Here is a 19,376-nt window from a genome sequence, read left to right on the forward strand (position 1 = left end):
AGGAGGCTCTGGAAATCCCACAGGAATAGAAAGATCACTATCTTCTTTTGGCTTTCTATTCATGGAGGGATTGCAGTGAACCTTTGGAGGTCCAGATTCGGAGCCAACCCTACTTGCCCTCGTTGCCTTTCTGCTTCGGAGTCTATTCAGCATTGCTTATGGGATTGCAGACAGGCGAGATTGATTTGGATGGGGATAGCCAGGATCTTCAGTCACTTTGCCCATTCCCCACTTTTTATGACTTGGGGCTCGGTGGCTTGGCTTTCTCTTACAGGACCTCAGGTTTTCTATGAGGGACTTGACTCCTCTCGGGCCATTTCGGTTCGACGTCATCGGGTTGAGTTCTGCTCGTTGGATGTGGTTCCACACCGTCCTTTTACAGCTGTACATGCCTCTGTGGATACTTCTTGGGAGATTATAGCGAGCATAGCAGCCTGGCATATCTGGAGAGCCAGATGCACAGAGGCTATGGAGGGTACTCAGGTTCATCCCTCGCACACATTGGCTAGTATCTGGACAGACATCGTACACACTCTGATGGCCGTATGGACGGGTATGCAGGGGGACTCCCGTGCAGCCTCAGCTAGGAGGGCTTCTTTCTTCAGGGAATGGAAGGATTCTCCTTTCTTCTCTGAATCTACTACAGGGTTGAGATGGCACTTTCAGCCTCAGCCTTGGTTTCTTTCCACCTCACTCTGAGGGGTTTTTTATTATCCTCATGATTTCATGATGTATTCCGCTTTGAGCTTGCTCTCGCGGGTTTTTGTTCTTACTTAATAGAAGTCTTTTTCATGGAAAAAAAAAAAAATTTTGCAGTACGGAGGCAATGGAGTAGAAAGAGCCTTCGCACCCTGCATATGGAATCTCTCCAAAACTTTCCCAATGTATTCCTTTTTGAGACAGGTAAAGCAATCGCCTTTGTCTATCTCTCTGAATACGCATGCCAATAATATGGCTCGCAATGCCCAAATCCTTCATCTCAAATGCCTTACGTAGTTCAGCTTTCAAGGCATTTAACGACTGCTTACATGTTCCAGCTAGAAGCATGTCATCTACATAGATGAGCAAAATAAGAAGGCTGCCATCTTCGGCCCTCTTTACATAGAAACAGTGATCCTCTTCACTCCTGCCAAAGCCCTGCTTTCTCATGAATGCATCAAACCTGTGATACCACTCCCTCGGAGCTTGTTTCAAGCCATATAAGCTCTTCTTGAGCTTACATACATGATGAGGTTTCCCTTTGTCAACGAACCCCTCTGGCTGCTACATGTATATCTCCTCATGGAGATCATCATGAAGAAACATGGTCTTCACATCCATCTGATACAACTCCAAGTCATCTCTAGCAACCAAAGCTAAAACAGTCCGCAAGGTAGTCATCTTGACTACGGGAGAAAAAACCTCATCAAAATCAATCCCATGTTCTTGCTTGAAACCTTTTGCCACAAGCCTGGCCTTGTACTTTAGTGAAGTGTCAGCCGGTGTAAACTTTTGCTTATACACCCACTTGCATGGCAAGACTTTATGCCCATCCGGCAAAGGCACCAAATCCCATGTGCCATTCTTCTTGAGAGATGCCATCTCGTTCTTCATGGCCAACTCCCACTTAATCTTATATGCCCTCTGCATAGCCTCTTTGTAGCATGAAGGCTCACCACAGTCAGTCACCAAAAGATAGTCCAAACTTGGCTGAAATCTATCAGGAGGATGTGACAGTCGAGTACTCCTCCTCAACTAAGGGGCGGGCTGCTCATGTGAGGCTCGTTGCCCATCAAAACATGGCTGTTCTACATCGTTATATGGCTGAAATTGTGGTATATGTGGACCTGTGGGTGGCTGATCTACCTGACCACCATCCAATACATTTTCGGGCCGAACTGGAGATTGTTCTATCTCCTCCTGTACTTGCCTAACTGGCTGTCCAATGTATGTGTCCTCAAATATGGTGCGTCTCACCACTTCTGGTCTATCAGCTGATCTTTTTGGCATAGAATGCTCTTTGAAGACAACGTCATTGCTGCGTACTATTTTATGATGGCTAGGATCCCAAAGTCTATATCCCATCTCTCCCTCCTCACCATAACCAAGAAATATGCATTTCTGTGCTTTTGGATCTAACTTGTTGCGATCCTCTCTGCGTATGTGCACATACGCATCACAACCAAACACGCGCAAGTGTTTATAAGACGGAGGCTTGCCTGTCCACATTTCTTCAGGCACCTTGTAATCCAAAGCACGATGAGGGGAACGGTTGATTAAATGTATAGCAGTTTTGATTGCCTCAGCCCAAAACCCATGAGATAAAGTAGCATGTGACAACATTGAACGGACTCGATCCTATATAGTCCTATTTAACCTCTCAGCAACACCATTTTGTGATGGGTTGTGAGGTGGAGGGAGTTCCCTTTTGATACCTTTCAAAGACAAGAAATTATCAAACTCTTTTGACACATACTCACCTCCATTGTCAGATCTAAGACATTTCAATGACCTGCCTGTTTGATTTTCTACATATGCAAGCCATATCTTGAAAGTCTGAAACACATCATCTTTCTGACGCATAGGATACACCCATGCCTTTCGTGTAGCATCATCAATAAAAGACACAAAATACTTGCCACCACCCAAAGAAAGCTGTGGCATCATACACACATCTGTATGTACCAAATCTAACGGCAAGAGCTTACGCATAAGTTTCTTTTTGTGAGGTAATTGAACTTGCTTCCCATAAATGCAATGTTCACAACCAGCAAATTCAGAGCCACTAAACACAGGCAAGTAGCCACAACGAGATAAGATTTCCATTCCTTTCTTGCTCATATGCCCCAACCGGCAATGCCACAACACACCTGTTGGCAGCTCTGTGGTAGCATGAGCTGAACTACATGAAACAGTACAAGAAAGAGGGTATAGAGAATCAATCAATGATCCCTTTGTCATGACCAAAGATCCTTTACATATTTTCCATTTCCCATGCCCAAAAGAGAGTACATGACCACTCAAGTCAAGCTGACTTACACTGATGAGATTCTTCTTTAGCTCAGGTACATGCCTTACATCATGAAGTGTAAAAATGCGTCCATGACCAACCTGGAGATCAATATCACCAATGCCTGCAATACGTAGCTCATGATCATCTCCAAGAAAAACCGGTCCCATGTCACCTGCCATGTATGTCGTGAACCACTCACAATGTGGAGTGACATGAAACGAAGCTCCCGAGTCAATGCGCCAAGTATGCATAGCAGTGCCCATGCTAGCTAGCAAGTGCTGGTCATCATGAGAAGACATATAAAGTATCTCCTATTCTGCTACATACTCATCCACTATGTTATCAATCTCCTCAATGGTAACACCACCTTGGCGTGTCACACCTCTATCATGAGAACCTGGAGAAGCGTACGAAAGAGCATTTGCTTCAACTTTGCCCTTCCCTTTGTCCTTGTTTTTGTCATCGTCCTCTTTCTTATCCTTTGACTCCACTTTGCCTGCCTTTTTGTCAGCTTGTAGCTTATGACATTGACTCTTGTAATGCTCTTTTTTCTCACAGTAAAAGCACACAATGTCCTTTTTAGATCTAGATTTGCTTCTAGACTTGCCTCTTTTGTCTTTATCTCTGTCGTGTTGTCTACCTCTGACATTCATAGCACTAGAGGCTTTGGAACCTGCTCTATTCTGCCTATTCATGTCCTCCTGCATGATGGCACCCTCTACATCAGCATAGACCTGCAAATGATGAGAGTTGCTAGTGGCTGTGACAAATGTATCCCAACTGGGAGGCAAACTGACCAAGAGCAATGATGACTTAACCTCATCATCCAAATTCAGCCCATGCTGAATAACATGACTAAAAGTCTTATTAGACTCATTCAAATGAGCCAATACAGATTGCCCTTCTCTCATTTGCAATTGCACAAGCTTCTTCAACCAAAAAACTTTGCTAGAAGCGCTTTGCTGTGCATACAATGTCCCTAATCTCTACCATGCATCCCATGCAGTGTTCTCATTCCGAATGCTCATAACGACGTCATCGCAACATGTCAACATAATAGTGGCTTTAGCAAGTGTGTTTAGCCTCCACCATTCAGCATTTGTCATAGGCGTAGGCTTCCTGCCTTGCTCTTGAATGGGAACATATTGGTCCTTGAGATACAGTATGTTCATGCATTGTGTCTGCCACACATCAAAGTTGCTAGTTCCCTCTAGCTTTTTAATGTTCATCATGGATGACGAATCTGCCATAATGTCCAAGCCACAACAACAAGACAATAATGATGCTCAAACGCTTAGCTCCTTGCAAGCAATCAATGCCACCAAAGAGTGAAATGCACTACAAGTGCACAGCCTGTACAACAAGTGCCCGCACTTAAACCAGTGCCAAAACCTTCAGCAATAAGTGAAGAATCCTTGCATACAATTGCATTGACCCAACATGGCATATGACATCCAAACTGTAGCATTTACCAATTGCAACTGTTGCCCAAAAATTCATTGCATATGGCATCCAAAATGTAGCATTTACCAACTGCAATTGTTGCCCAAAAATTCACTGCATATGGCATCCAAAATGCCTCAAAAAAACCATGCTCAAGTTTGCACTTTACGTTGTGTCAAATTTGTGTCCTGCACCAAACCTCACCACCACTCTACCAAATGGCAAGCTCTACCACCACATCCAGTGGGCCATGCCAACAAGAAAATATTGCAACAAATGCAAAAAACAAAATAAGGTAGAGACAAGTGCAAGAAATAGCCTCTTACTTGGTCCTTCAGCGAATTGTGAAAAAATGCCAAATGACATGCCAAAAGAGCACTATATCTCACAAAGTAGTGGTCGAATGGCAAAGCGATGAACAGCAAACTTGTAGCAAGTTGGGAATACTCCAACTTCTCAGAAGTGAGCTGAGCCAAATTCTCCAAGGATGAGAAGACCCAAATCTGCCAGTACTGCAAAAGAGTTCCTGTAGGAGGGAACTGGCATTGGAGTGCGAAGAATCCTTGCACCCGAGGGAGAAGGAGAAAAAACCCCCTTGCCTCTATCAAGAGGTGAAGTGTGACTAACAGAGGGAGGGGGCTGATCAGGAGCATTAGTGATAGGACTTGAAGAAATGGTTTGCCCCTCCTAATGAGCAGGTGGGGGGACTGGGGCATCCCTCACAAGCATCCAACGGGGTACTAATTGTACTGTGCACGTTGAAGAAGAGGGTCCACGTCTAGGGGCTAGTCCCGAAGGTCCTAGGCGAGAAGGGGGGGCTCTGGTAGTGCATGTAGAAGAAGTAGGACGAGAAGGCGGAATAAACTGTTTGGGCTTTTTCTTCTTCCTTGGGCAATTCCCGCCGAAGTTCCCAAAGGTGTTGCAAATCCTACACTGATCCTGTCTCCCAGCAACCTCGACTCTCTGGCGAAAAAAGGAACCATCTGGTCGCTGAAGCATAATGTGATCATCTGTAATATCAGGGTCAGAGACGATGACCATGACTCGTGGCACCCCATCTGATCTGACAGCCTCTGCCACTGAAGAGGGCATGCCAGGGAGGGAAAGTAGCTCCTATGGACGATAAGAGTTGATGGTAGACCTGAGGAAGGTCGGGGAACCTGATGAAAAGTGAGGTAACCCTACTATCTTCCTCTATTTGATCGAAACCCAAAGTGAAGGGTGTCATAATTATCCTTCTGGAGCTCAATGCCAAAGGACTAGCCCTGAGTACTGAACCTGCTGACTCTAGAGAATCAAATACCACTTGGAAGAATCCTCGTCCGAGCAGACGAACATCGGTGAGGCGCCCTGCGAGGTCTCTAGGTAAAGCCAAAAGCATCCATTCCCTAGCCTATAGCCTAGAGGTGTGGGAACCGTGGATGCAAGCAAAGAGTGAGGTGGCATACTCCTACTCCGAGTCTGTCTTGAGCTGCTGAAGCTCGTCTTTGAAAAAGGTAACTATTTTTGTGGCCGGTGGAAGCGGTCGAGGATTGGCTGAATTGGAATCCATTTGTCAATCAAGGTGGAATGGCTGACACGAACACGAAGATGCTCTGTCCGTCCGACAACCTACTGCCAGAGAGAGAACCAAGCTTTGCTTAAACACCAGTTAGCATGTCCTTTAAAAAAACTCAGGAGAAAAAGAGATTGAAGGAGAGGGGAAAAGAAGAGAAAGAAAGGAGAAGGAGAAGGAGAAGGAGAAAGAGGGGACCAATACGAGAGGAAAAGAGCATAAGCATAAGAGAAGGAAGAGGGAAAAAGATCATAAGCGTAAGAGAAGGAAGAGGGGAAAAGAGATTGAAAGAGGGAAAAAAGAGATTGAAAACAGGGGAAAAGAAGAGAAAGAAAGGAGAAGGAGAAGGAGAAAGAGGGGAACAATACGAGAGGAAGAGAGCATAAGGCAGCCAATCATGTGGAATGACTCGATACTGGATGAGCATGGCAGATCACTAGGAGCGTCACATTATATGGGGTGGTTTAGATGGGAGAGGGGACCTGCTTCTAGAGTAGGTGCCTGGAAGGCGTTTAGGCTGCTTCCAGAGGATCGGAGACTCACTTCTACTAGCCATCTTAGAAGGAGTGTAGTCAGGATACAACACATAGAGGCAGCCATACCAGCAGAGTTGATATATACATATGATATGCCTATCAAAGAGTCCAGTTGGTTGGGAGCTTTCACGAGGACGGGTATTCCTTTGCAAGTCATAGCCTTGCGGGATGCACTTGAGGAGACCCTAGGCTTTGATGTTCAGTCGGGAGGCAGACTCCTTAGATCTTCAGGTGATATTCTTTTGGAGGTTGCCTTCCAGCCTGTTAGGATTGCAGGTTACATAGAGTGGGGCATGGATTCACAATGGTATCTTGATCCCGTCCCTCTTCTCTTGGCACTTGGGTCTTGGAGACTCTGGTTGTATGGTGGCTCCCCCATTAGGTTCTTGAGGTGGGACCCTATGAATGGGAATGGATTGACGAAGGGCACCGAGAGAAGATCATCCCCTTCTTTCGTTACACAATCAGAAATGCCTGGAGACTTCAGCTTAGCAGTAGAGGTTGGCGTCCTTCCAAAGCTCCACATTGGGATTCTTTTTGGATTCCTGCAGGGATGCAAAGGAACTTTTGGAGGAGGCTCTGGAAATCCCTCAGGAATAGAAAGATCACTCTTTTCTTTTGGTTTTCTATTCATGGAGGGATGTAGTGAACTTGTGGAGATCCGAGTTTGGGGCTAACCCTACTTGTCCTCGATGCCACGCAGCAGTTGAGTCAAATCAGCATTGCCTTTGGGAGTGCAGACAGGCGAGGACGATTCGGAAGGGTGTTGCTAGGGTTCTTTGGAGCACTCTTCTTCATGACTTGGGGATTAGTGGCATGGTTATCTCTCATCGGCCCTCAGGTGTTTTTTGAGGGACATGATTCAGATTCAGCCTTCATTATATGACAACACACTTCAGGTTGTTCTTTTCACTCCGTTCAGAGCTGCTCATGCCTCGGTAGACACATCATGGGAGATTCTAGCTAGCATTACAGCATGGCATTTATGGAGAGCTAGATGTACGGAGGCGATGGAGGGTTCACAGGTTCATCCCTTCCAGTCTATGGCCAATGTATGGACTGATACTATACATACTCTGATGGCCATCTGGTCAAGCATGCAGGGATCTTCCAGAGCAGCTATTGCCAAGAGGACTACCTTCTTCAAAGTTTGGAGAGGATCTCCCTTCTTCTCTGAGTCTTGTTTAGGGTTGAGGTGGCATTTTCAGCCTCCCCTTCGATTTTTGTTACATCTTTTTGAGATGTTTATTTTCTTCTCATACATGGCATGTTGTACTCCTGCATTAGAGCTTGCTGTTGCGGTTGTCAGTCATACTTAATAAAGTGATCTTTTTGAAAAATAAAAATAAAATAAATATGTGCAATGTTCCATGCATATACAAATAGACGTTTTCTTCAAACACTAGGCAAGATGCGATCAAGCGCAATGATGACATTGAAGATCTAGGGACATCATAGAGATGCAGAACATCTCCAAGGCCTGAGAACGAAATGCTGAGGACTATGTCATCTGCATATAGTAGTATCTACACCATCAAATCAGCCAATAGGGAGCCCTCTCCTCTTAGGCGATCAACAAAGGATGTGATCTCATCAATGCATAGCCTGAAGAGAGTCAATGAGAGTGGGCAACCCTGCTTCACCCCTATGGTGCTATCAACCCAATCTGATAGCCCCCAGGAGCGCGGACTTGCCCTCTGGTGGACTCGTATAGACTCATCACTCCCAAATCATGACCTCTTGGAGATGCAGCTCTTGTAGTTGCCTGATCAGGCAAGAGCGAGGGATTGTGTCAAAATCCTTCTGAAAGTCCACAAAGCAAGTGTAGACCTTCTAGCACCTTGACTATGCCTTCTCAATGATGGCTCTCAGGGTAAAAATATGGTCCAGTGTGGAGTGTTGTCTCCAAAAGCCTGCCTGCCCAAGAGCCCGCTGTCCATGGTCCTCTGTTTAACTACTGATCGCCCTCTCCAGTACCAATCCATAAATCTTAGCCAGAGTGTGGCCAATCAAGATAGTGTGGTCGTTCCCAGTATCCATGGGGTCCCCCGCCTTATGTATCGGTACAATGGTGGTAGTGCTCCAAGTAGGTGGGAAATCATAGCATACTGCATGGTTGAACAACTGCGCTAGAACCAGGGCAAACCTCCTTCCATGTGCGAAGTGCTCTGTACGTAGCCCCTCATGGTTTGGCGCTCTTCAGTTATGCAGATGAAGGAGGGCATTCCTCACGTTCTACGCATTGAACAAGTGACAAGTAGTGGGTCTGGGCATAGAAGACATGTCTGGTGGCATCTAACTTGGGATGTCATATAAGGAGCATGCATATCTATGCCAAATCTCTGGGTTCGTGATGGGAATGGGCCGTTTCCCCTCTAATAGGAGTCCCCAGCCGATAGTCGGGTCTCCCCCTCGCAAGGATCTGACCACCTCATTAATCCTGCGAGTGAGAAAAGTCCACTTCTTACGTTGTGTCATCCGACGTGAGATGTGATGCACCTCGGATGAGGTCAGGTGTCCCGGGGCTTGCTCGCGTGTGAGGTGAGCTCTCATCTCCTTAGATTCATCATGGTACCAGGGGTTCTGAGGCATCTTCCTAGCCGGGGCATTTGTGGATCGAGTCATAGGGAAAGATATGATGGCAGCCTTGTGTACCACAGAAGCCAAAGTGGCTGAAACCTAAGCAAGATCTACCTCCGCTCCATGTAGGGTCAGAAGCTCTCGAGCAAAGTGACAAACTAGATCGAGAGTCCTGTCAAAGTGAACATGGGTCCGAGTGGGCGCATGGAGGACTGTGTCTATGGCTGGCCTGGTAGTGGAAATACAGAATGTCATTCTTGTCTGCTCTCTCTCTTGATAATCACTTTTCCATCCCTGTAGGCAGCCCATTTATCTGTGTCTCTTGCTATCATAACTCAAACCATTCCCTCTCTCCGATGCTCCTGCTGCAGCAGTGTGAGGTCATCATCCAAGTATTTTCTGGTCCCCTTCAAGGTTGCCTTCATGCTCATGAGGGTAGACCTATCCACAGTTGTTCGGAGTTTCATTACAAGGGGTCTTGTTGGGGCCTCAACATTACCAAACCTCCATGCTGTCTCACATGTGAGGTTGACTCCCATTTTGGTAAACAAAATCTTGGCATCTGACATGGGGGTGTCTTCAATTGTTAAGCCTTTGACTAAGACATTTAAAGCCTTCATGTTCCTTCTTTTCTCTTCCTCCAGAGCTTCAGAGATGATCTCCTTCTTGGGGGCTGCTGCACCCTTCTTAACCACATTCTTCCATTTTAGCATATCTGCATTCCCTTTAGTGATTTGCTGTGTAAACTCAGCATGCTTCCCTTGTATGGTAGTTTGTAGGGCTGCCATCTCCTTCTTGAGCTTCTCATTCTCAGATTTCAGCACTTCCATTGCATTGCACATCCCTTGTGGCATCCCTTGCATGTCCCTAAGCTACTGCTGCTATAATTATGTCCCCATGGCTTGCATTTTGTCATTGAGGCTGGTCTTTTTCGATTCCCATGTTTCTTTCTCCTTCTCCCATTCATCTTTCTTGCTTTTCTCCTTCCTCCATTCCTCTTGCATATACCCTCCTAGTTTCTTGATTTCATTCAATGTTTTGTCAATGTGTGCTTTTTCTGCCAACAGTGCCACATTGGTGGTCTCGAGGCTATCTACTTTCTCAATCAAATCCATACAAATTTTACTGAGGTGAGTCAAGACCTCGGAAGTGTTCTTGGGTGGTGAACCTGCCATGTAGACTGTCATTGCAGCTTTTACATAGCTCTGGGTCATCATGATCCAACAATGCGTTTGCTGTTCATTGTTCACTGTTTATTGCATATTCCAGAAAGATAAATTTATAGAAAAGAGAGAGGCTTGACACGGCTATGAGGCATTGGGCCCCCCGCACTCGGCATCTCCTAGGCTTCCACTTGGCAGCTCAACATGGTATAGGGCAGGTACCAGACCTAAGGACTGTGTTTGGTGCAGACGTCGTGTGAGCAACACGTGGCGGTTGCATGATCTGGGCAACGGATTGTCACTACCCACGTGGCGCTGAAAGTGTGACATTATGACTTAATAGAAGTCTTTTTCTTAGGGGGTGAAAAATTGAGTTACTTGCTATGTGCTTGAATTATTTATTAGCAAAGCCTTACAGATGCACATACATGGAATACCTTGCTTTTGACCAAGGCACTCAACAAACCACGTTAAGTACCAGAGAAATAAGCATGCAAAAAAGTGATGTATATGATTGTCAAGAGAAAGATGAGGATGAAATAGAACGGGAGAAGGGTAGGGCCTCTAAGAGGAGTGGCCAGGGGCTGACTATAGAGGAAGGCATGGGTAGTTAGATGAAAGGAGAGGAGCAGTCATAGAGGCTATGCACATGTGGTACGTAGTTGTAGAGATATATACAATGATATGGTGGTGTAGGATAGACTAGGACTTAGCGTATTTTGGAGTTTTAGTGTGTTCTAGTACTTGGACCATATAAATGCCAAGTACTTGTACTTCATTTGGTTGAACATTTGAGTTGGAGTTCACTTTGTGTTCACTCCTTGTTCTCTTGTGTTTACAATCCTTCTCCATTCTTGTTCCTACGTGTGGTATCAGAGCTAGTCGATTCAGCCTGCTGCCTACTTGCTTCCCGCTCTCCCGTGTGCTCCTATTGCACTTATGTCACGGAGAAGTGAGTTCTGCTTGCAAGCTGCTACTCTTGAGCTCACCCACACTCGTTTGGTGCACATTGGTGGCCGTACAGCTCCCGGACCAGCTCCCGCTTGCTTTGCCATCAACACGAGCTCTTGTTGCCATACAACAGACCCATACAGCCCGTTTTTCAAAGCCCATACAGTAGTACGGACTGCTTGCCGTACAGTCTGTACAATAGTATGGACTGATTTCCGTACATTCGCCTACCCACATCCCCGGAGAGTTGCCTCGCCATCCGCACACCCGCACACCTTGACTTTGCAGCTCGAGACCAACGCTAGCTAGTCGCACATCTCGACATGGCTGCCCATTGTCTCTCCAGCTTGCCCATTGCCTCTCCAAATCGCCATTTCATTCCTGGCTCCGCATTCAGCTTCTTGGCTTAGCTCTTTCTTCTGTTGTAGCTCTTGATCTTTGTTTGAGCTCATTCTCAGCCTCTCCCAGTTGGTTCTTGCAGATAGCATTGCACAGGTGTCTTGCAAGTTGCATTGTACAGGTGTCAGTGCATTTGGGACAGTTTTGGGTTACACATTGAGTGCAAATCATTGCTCAGATCTTGAAGCCAAGTGTTGGCTGTAAGTTGATGCACTTTTGGATGCCTATTGAGCAAGAGTTCGCTATTGCATTCTAAGCCATTGTTTGGCTGAGATTCAAGCTGTTTTTTGGGGCAGAAGTACATTGCATTTGAGCCAGTGTTTGGCTGTGGTTGAGGACGAATTTTGGGGAAGAAATATAGTGCTTGATTGCATTTTTTATCCCGGAAGGGATTGAGGTTTGAGCAGAATTTTTGGGGTAGATTTACTACTATTTCAGAGCAGCCACTATCAATGAATGCCATTGCAGTTATTGCATAGCAGTTAGTGGTCTTTTAGTTGTCCATTTGCTATCTACACTTGCATTTATTCTTGAGCTTGCAATCATGTCTCTCAATGAGAATTTTGGTACCATGACCGAGGCAGATAAATTGGATGGACCCAACTATGCTTTGTGGCCGTTTACACTCAAGAATATCTTGGTTTTCTTTTCATTCCGTTGCTCCTTGCCATGTCCCTTCATGTGGTATCAGAGCCATGGTCCTAGCCTTGTCCCTTCCATGGTGGCAGCCCATACTCTCGCACTCTCAGGTGCATTTGCAGATACTCTGCATTGTTGGGTGCATTTGCAGTTACTCTACAGTTGTGGATGTCTTTGAGCTCAGATTTGGGTTGTGCATTTTCAGTTTGGATTGCACTTCAGATTGCAACAGGGTGCATGCCATTTTTGTAGTGATTGCATTGCGCAATCAGTGGCATTTCAGAGTAGCCAGTCGTACTTTGCATTTCTAGCAAGCATTTGTTGGGGATTTGTAGGCACATTTGTAGCCAGTTGCACTTTTGGGACTTGCAATTCTTTTTGCAGGTACATTTGCAGCTTGTGGTATCCCATTTTGCATCATGTCAACTCTTTCCGACAGTTTTGGCAATTTGTCCGAGGGTGACAAGCTGGATGGACCAGACTATGCCTTGTGGACATTCATGCTCAAGAACATCTTGGTTGGTAAGGGCTTGTGGGATATTGTTAGTGGGAATGAGGTGAGGCCAGCAAGCTCATCTACATCCAACACAGCTTCTTCGGGTCAGACTACGGGCAGACAACGGACTGCTACAGCCCCCCCTGCTAGTCCCATAGCATCGACGGAGGAGCAGAAGAAGTTTGACTGCCACAGTGCCCAAGCGATGTTTTTGATTGCCACAAATGTGAAGAGGCACATTATGACGACTATCAAGTCGTGCAAGGATGCAAAGGCAGCATGGGAAAGATTGGCAAACATGTATCATGTTAAGAATGAGGCAAGGGCCATTGCCTTGACAAATCAGCTCGAGGATCTCGAGATGCAGGAAGGCCAAGCCATTACTGATCATATTGCCAGGATCACTGATCTACGTGATCAGCTCACAAGTATTGATGAGGAAATAGAAGACAAGAAGCTCGTCTCTATCACTCTTAATAGCTTAGCGCCCTCATATGGCACATTCGTCACTTCATTGACCATTGTTCTCAGGGCAGCCCCACTCTCGTTCGATGAGTTAGTTGGGCTTTTGTTGCAGGAAGAGGTAAGATGCTCAAATTTTGCCAAAGCCTCTCATTAGGGTGAGAAAGCGCTTGCCATGGGTTGGAAAGTGCAAATTTCACAAAAAATTTGAGCCAAAACACAGCCATACAATTCAGTCCAAGGAGGGAAAAGCAAGTAGTTCAAGCAAAAGTCAAAAAAAGGGAAAATGAAACTCTTGCAAGAAGCTAGGAAATTACATCGTAGAGTGTCAAAAAAGGATTACCAATGAAAAGAAAAGGCAAAGGGACAGCTCTAGTAGTAATTTTGTTACCCCCACTGAAACTCATGCTTCAGATGCACATGGTGAAGCTCATCTTGCCCAAAGTGATAGCGATTTTGTGTTTGCTGCATTTAGTAAGAAGATGGATGCCATGGGGGATTTGAATGCTGAAAATCAATCAATGGATGCTTCCCTTGCTGCAAGTGATACATGGTATATCGACATTGGTGCTACTAAGCACATGACTCCTCATCAGGAGTGGTTTGAGAGCATCACATCTGTTCATGGCAAACAAGTTACATGTGCCAATGATGCTTCTCAAGACATCATCGGAGTTCGGCACATTCCCATTCAGCTTGATAATGGGAAAGTTAAGTATATCTGAGATGTTTGGTATGTTCCAGATTTTAGGCAAAATCTAATTTCAATTTCAAACATTGCCCATGATCAACATATGTTGGTCAAATTTCAGGATAACCAATGTAGGATCAAGGATCCAAAGAAAGGATATGAGGTTGTAGCAATAGGCACATATGAGAGAGGCTTATACAAGCTTGATGCTCAACCTTATGATCAGAAAGTATTGGCTGTAGTAAACACTTCCCAGGCTGATTTATGGCATGCCAAGTTTGGACATGTCCATCACAGGGCATTGTCCTACTTGTACAACAATAACATGACTCAGGGAATGCCGAAATTGCAGCAACCCAGCAAATGAAGTGTGTGAGGGGTGTGCACTTGGCAAATTGCATCGCTTGCCATTCAGTAAACAAGGCAAGAATTGGGTCAAGGCAACCAGAGTGTTGCAGATAGTGCACAGTGATGTAGGTGGCCCCATGACTATTCCCACGCATAGAGGAGCAAGGTACTTTGTGACCTTTATAGATGACTTCTCCAGGTTCACATGGCTTTTTCTCATGAAGGAAAAATCTGAGGTGTTCTATTGGTTTCAGGAGTTCAAAGTTATGACTTAGAATCAAACTAGTTCTAGAATTGGAACACACTCAACTTAGATAGAGGGGGAGAGTACATGTCACATGCATTCCAAGGATTTTTGAAGCATCATGGGATTAAACATCATTGACATGCCCTTACACACCAGAGCATAATCCATTACCTGAGAGAAAGACTCGTACTCTCATGGAGATGACGAGATGCATGCTGAAATTCAAGAGAGTCTAAAGTTCTTTGTGGGGAGAAGCAGTGGTGACAGCCACTTATATTCAGACCAGATGCCCTACCAAAGCTTTGATTAATGTGACTCCATTTGAGGCTTTGAATGGCTTTAAGCAAAGGTTAGTCATTTCAGAGTTTTTGGATTAGTGGCATATGCTTTGGTTCCAGATGCACATCGGACAAAGCTCGATGACAAGAGTGTCAAATGCATTTTCATGGGGTATAGCACTGAAAACAGGGGATTTAGGCTTTATAATCCTGCTACCAGGAAGGTAATAATCAGCAGAGATGTTCTCTTTGCTGAGAATGAGTGCATGCAACCTGCTAGTGCAGACTTGCTACCATACGATGACACCTCTTTGGACATCATCCAGTTTGAGGATGATGAAATGGAGTCTCTTGATGCTTCCCCTTCTACTTCTCATAGTTCAGATGGCTTGAGAATAGACAGCCTCATGTTTGGAAACATAAGGTCGTGAGGCCACTAAAGATGTTGATGCAGCCCCGAGTGGTACAGCAGAGAAATCTATTCCACGTTGGGCAAGGTTGACCATTCAAGATGCTAAGGATCAGCCTACTTTGGGGAAAACCAGGGCCAGCACTCAGAAAAATCAAAAAAATGTCAATTTTTGTTTGATGACCTCAGTGATGGAAGCTGAAAATGAGCCTCAGAGCTTCAAGGATGCTCAACATAATCCGGCATGGCAAAAAGCTAAGCTGAGATTAAATCCATTGAGAAGAATGCCATATGGGACTTGGTTGATGCGCCCATTGGGAAAAATGTGGTTGGCACGAAATGGATTTATAAGGTGAAGCACAGTTGAGAAATACAAAGCCTGTTTGGTTGCCAAGGGATATGCACAAGAGGAGGGGATAGATTATGAGGTGACTTTTGCTCCAGTGGCCAAGATGACCACCATTCGTTCTGTCATCTCTCTTGCTGCGTTTTATGGTTGGTCAGTGTACCAAATGGATGTCAAGATCGCTTTTCTCAATGGAGATCTTAAAGAGGAGGTCTATATACATCAGTCCCAAGGTTTTGAGGTGAAAGGACAAGAGCACAAGATATGCAAGCTCAGGAAGGCATGGGCTGAAGCAAGCACCTTGTGCGTAGTATCAGAAGATCCATCTGTTTTTGCTGTCCCAAGGCTTCATAAACACTCATATAGATCCAAATCTGTATGTTCTGCGGCATAAGTAAAAATTGAAAGAGTTATTATAATTGTCATAAAAAAAGAAGTAATTTTCATTGTTCTCTAATGTAGAACAAATGGTATTTTCTGAACCAGATGGAATCCTATATTTATTTGCTACTTGTTTCTTTTTAGTGATATATGCTAGATAGATTCCTTCTATCAATTGCTTTGAGATGTGTCAATCTTGCTTGTTCCAGGATTCTCAGGATGCATTGAGTGGCTTCAGACAAACGCTGACAGGAAACCAAACTCTGGTAACTCCTACTTTCTTATCTATGATAGCACAATGATGCTTGCATCATGACAAGTTTTGAAAATCCTAATATATTGACTTGATGTCTTATGAATACTTGATCTCTTCGTAACCCATCTGCTTGCAAATTGTTTTATTGCTGCATCGTGACAATTATTGAGCTCATGTTTATGCCCTGTTCTTTTATACGTCTCTTTTTCCTGCACCAGACCTCCTTACCATGTGCGTTCTTTATTCTTTTCCTTCCAATAACTCTCTCTCCCTTTAACTTGTCGACGATCTCTGTCACCTCATTGTGTTTTGATTCATAGCAGGTGGAATGTATTTTGGAGCAATTGGCTTCAAAATCATTGATGAAATTAGCTAGATGGACTTCTCGTATATAAGGGATTTGTATGGACAGCCTCATTTTCCAGTGTTCTAACACTAGACGGCTCTTTAGGACTTTCTATAGCCTTTATCTCAACAATCACCACTGCTATTGGGTAGCATTTGATAGGAGAGAGGCAGTACTTGGATAGGAGAAGACAGTGAGATGTAGATTGGATGCTGTTTAGAGAAAAAAAAAGAAACACTTTTTCGATAAGACAGGCTCTAGTGCACCATGAAAAGCAACATTAAATCAAGAGGTCTTTTGGACTCAGATTGGGGAAAGATACAAAGCACTTCTTCTGCATTTTGGGACAGAGACATGGTAGAGAGGGCATCAAATAGCTACAATATTCTCTTGGGGTTGTACAGATGGATCCCCTAGATATAGACCTCAATGCAGAGTTTAAAAGGACATGCCTAGCTTGGTTACAACACACAGAGGACATATTTTGGATTCTCCCGACTCGGGAGCTCAGGGGAACACTATTTTGCCAAAAGGCAAGTACCCGAGCCATGATGGCATTGCTCCTACACTTCCATAGGGGCTACTATCACTCTCGCCTTTAAGGAGGTTTGGGACGGCTGCATCATGCTTTCTTTCTCTCAAAGGGACTTATTCATCTCAATCCCAAAGGGGGAGACAAAACCCTTATTTCTTAGTGGAGGCCTATCACTCTTCTCGGCATTTCCTACAAAATCTTGGTCTCAGAGGTTATCCTTAGACTTGAACCCCTCCTTTCTGTTTACAGGTCCTCACGCTTGGTCTCAATTAGAATGACATGCTCGTATTATCATATTATCATCGCGCTCATATTACAGGTCCTCCCACTTGGTCTCAATTAAAATGACATGCACATTATCATATTATCATCTCACTCATATTGGCTATGGATTAATACATTGCATCCTGCTGGAGTGCTCTCATGCAGGATGCATGGGATGTCTTCGGCAATTAATTTGTAATGTCTTATGGGCATGGTCAAATGGCCCACATGACATAAGGCCAGATGACGGTTCTTCTTCACTTTGAGGGGAGACTTATTGAGATGTAGAGTAGAGACCTTTTGGACAAGCTTATTGCATAGGGCTTCACTCCAAGCTTGGAGCTATGAAAGCTCCTACTTCAGCATCATCTCCGCACTCATTCCTTTTGTCCAGGTGTGAGAGCTTGTGTGTGAGCTACTCTTATGAGAGTTGTCTCCTTCAGACTTGTCATGGGTGTCTAGTGTTTGGAGTAGGGCAGCTGCCTATAGGTAGTCCGTAGTTGAGTCTGCTTGAGTCGATATCATGTAAACTGCGACAAGGGCTGTAAGCATGAGCAGTTGTAGTCGGTGGTCTATGTTTTTGGAGCTTGTCCCTCCTCATAATTATATGAGATGATTTTGTTTTCCATGTGAGATTCTATCGTAAACAATGAGCATGTGTTGTGTACGAGTTTGAGAAAGAGAGAGCAGGCTGCAACAACTATAATTTTATGCAAGATTCAATTGGTTTCTGTAATACCAGAGGGCTGCTCGACAATTAACCCAACACCATGCATAGTGGTGACTCAAGTGATGCCCTCTTTGGGACATTATGGGATTCGGGAGAATGGTTCTAGCCTAGAAAATGTGATAGCTAGACGTTCCATACACTATGCGCATTGGGAGACAACAGATCCCAGCCTCCTCATGACAATAAAGGCATTGGCTCCAATAGCAAACTTCGTCTTCCGATTTTGGGCACTATATTGTTCTAGTCACTAGATACTAAGGATGTACTTCTTTGGATGGCAGCACATGAGGTGGTATACCCATGGGCCCGTGGCTACGTAGATGAGGAGAGATGGCACGTAAGTGTACAGTCAAGATTATCTCATGACTGCGATGCACATTGAGTAATTAACTTGGGGATTGTTGCCTGGCTGATTGAAGGACACAGCTTTCATTTTGATGCAGTACCAGGATCTCTGTGCTATTCAGTGAGTGGGGATTCATGGCATGCCAAGCATCAAGACTGGACATAGAGAAAATTTTGGTCTTAAGAAGAAGAATGGCAAGGATAGTGTCATGGCTGAAGACAAAGGAATATCTGTGCGAGTGTGACAGAACAAGATCCGGAGGACAGAGATAATGGCTTCTAGAAGATGAAGATTGTAATAGCACTTTCCTTAGTGCATACAGCTTGTGTGTGAAAGCACACTAGTTGTTTATGGATGTTTAGGTTTTTGGGTGTTAGGATTTGTGTTTGATGTTTAGGTTCATGAGTGTTAGGATTTGTGTTTGATGTTTGCATAATGTTCTTCTTGTTGCTGATGTCTTCAATCTAGATGTTGTTATAGCTACTTTTGTTTGGGAGACTTGTTTGTCAATTAATCTTGATGCAGTAATCTTGATCTATTATCAAGATTAATGATGCACTAATTTTGATCTATTATCAATGTGAGTTGTCTATTCTGGAGTAGGCATTGGCTGAGCCTTTCTAAGTGTTAGATTAAGTAGTGTCTCCTCTTTTTGCTTTCATGATTTAGCTTTGAGTATTTGATTTAGCATAGATTTTAATTGCTTTCTACTCTATGCATCTAGTACAATGTCATCTAGATTTGCCCTCTTTCATCTCTACTTCAAACTATCTAGCTCAAGTTGATGATAATCGAGATTTCCCAATGTTCTTAGGGCATGATGAGCTGCTTTGCACTAAAGGGGTCAACCAGGACACCCCTATTTTTTTGCCCACTTGGTCCTGCAGTCACCCCCCTCTTCTGAAGCATACAAGAATGAACGGTTTAGATCACTTTAGTGCAATGGAAAAGAAGCCTGGAAATATTTGCAATCTATATTGTTG

General features: G+C 44.5%; 1 protein-coding gene across 1 annotated transcript in view; it reads left to right on the plus strand.

Moving 5' to 3' along the window:
• Positions 1–19,376, plus strand: part of LOC147889776 (uncharacterized) — a 254,000-nt gene that overhangs the window by 152,936 nt on the left and 81,688 nt on the right. The gene's annotated exons all lie outside the window — the stretch shown is intronic.

This window comes from Dipteris shenzhenensis, chromosome 20 (genome assembly GCF_047967505.1).
Source record: "Dipteris shenzhenensis isolate YYH24624 ecotype China chromosome 20, Dip_SZ_1.0, whole genome shotgun sequence".
NCBI lineage: Eukaryota > Viridiplantae > Streptophyta > Polypodiopsida > Gleicheniales > Dipteridaceae > Dipteris > Dipteris shenzhenensis.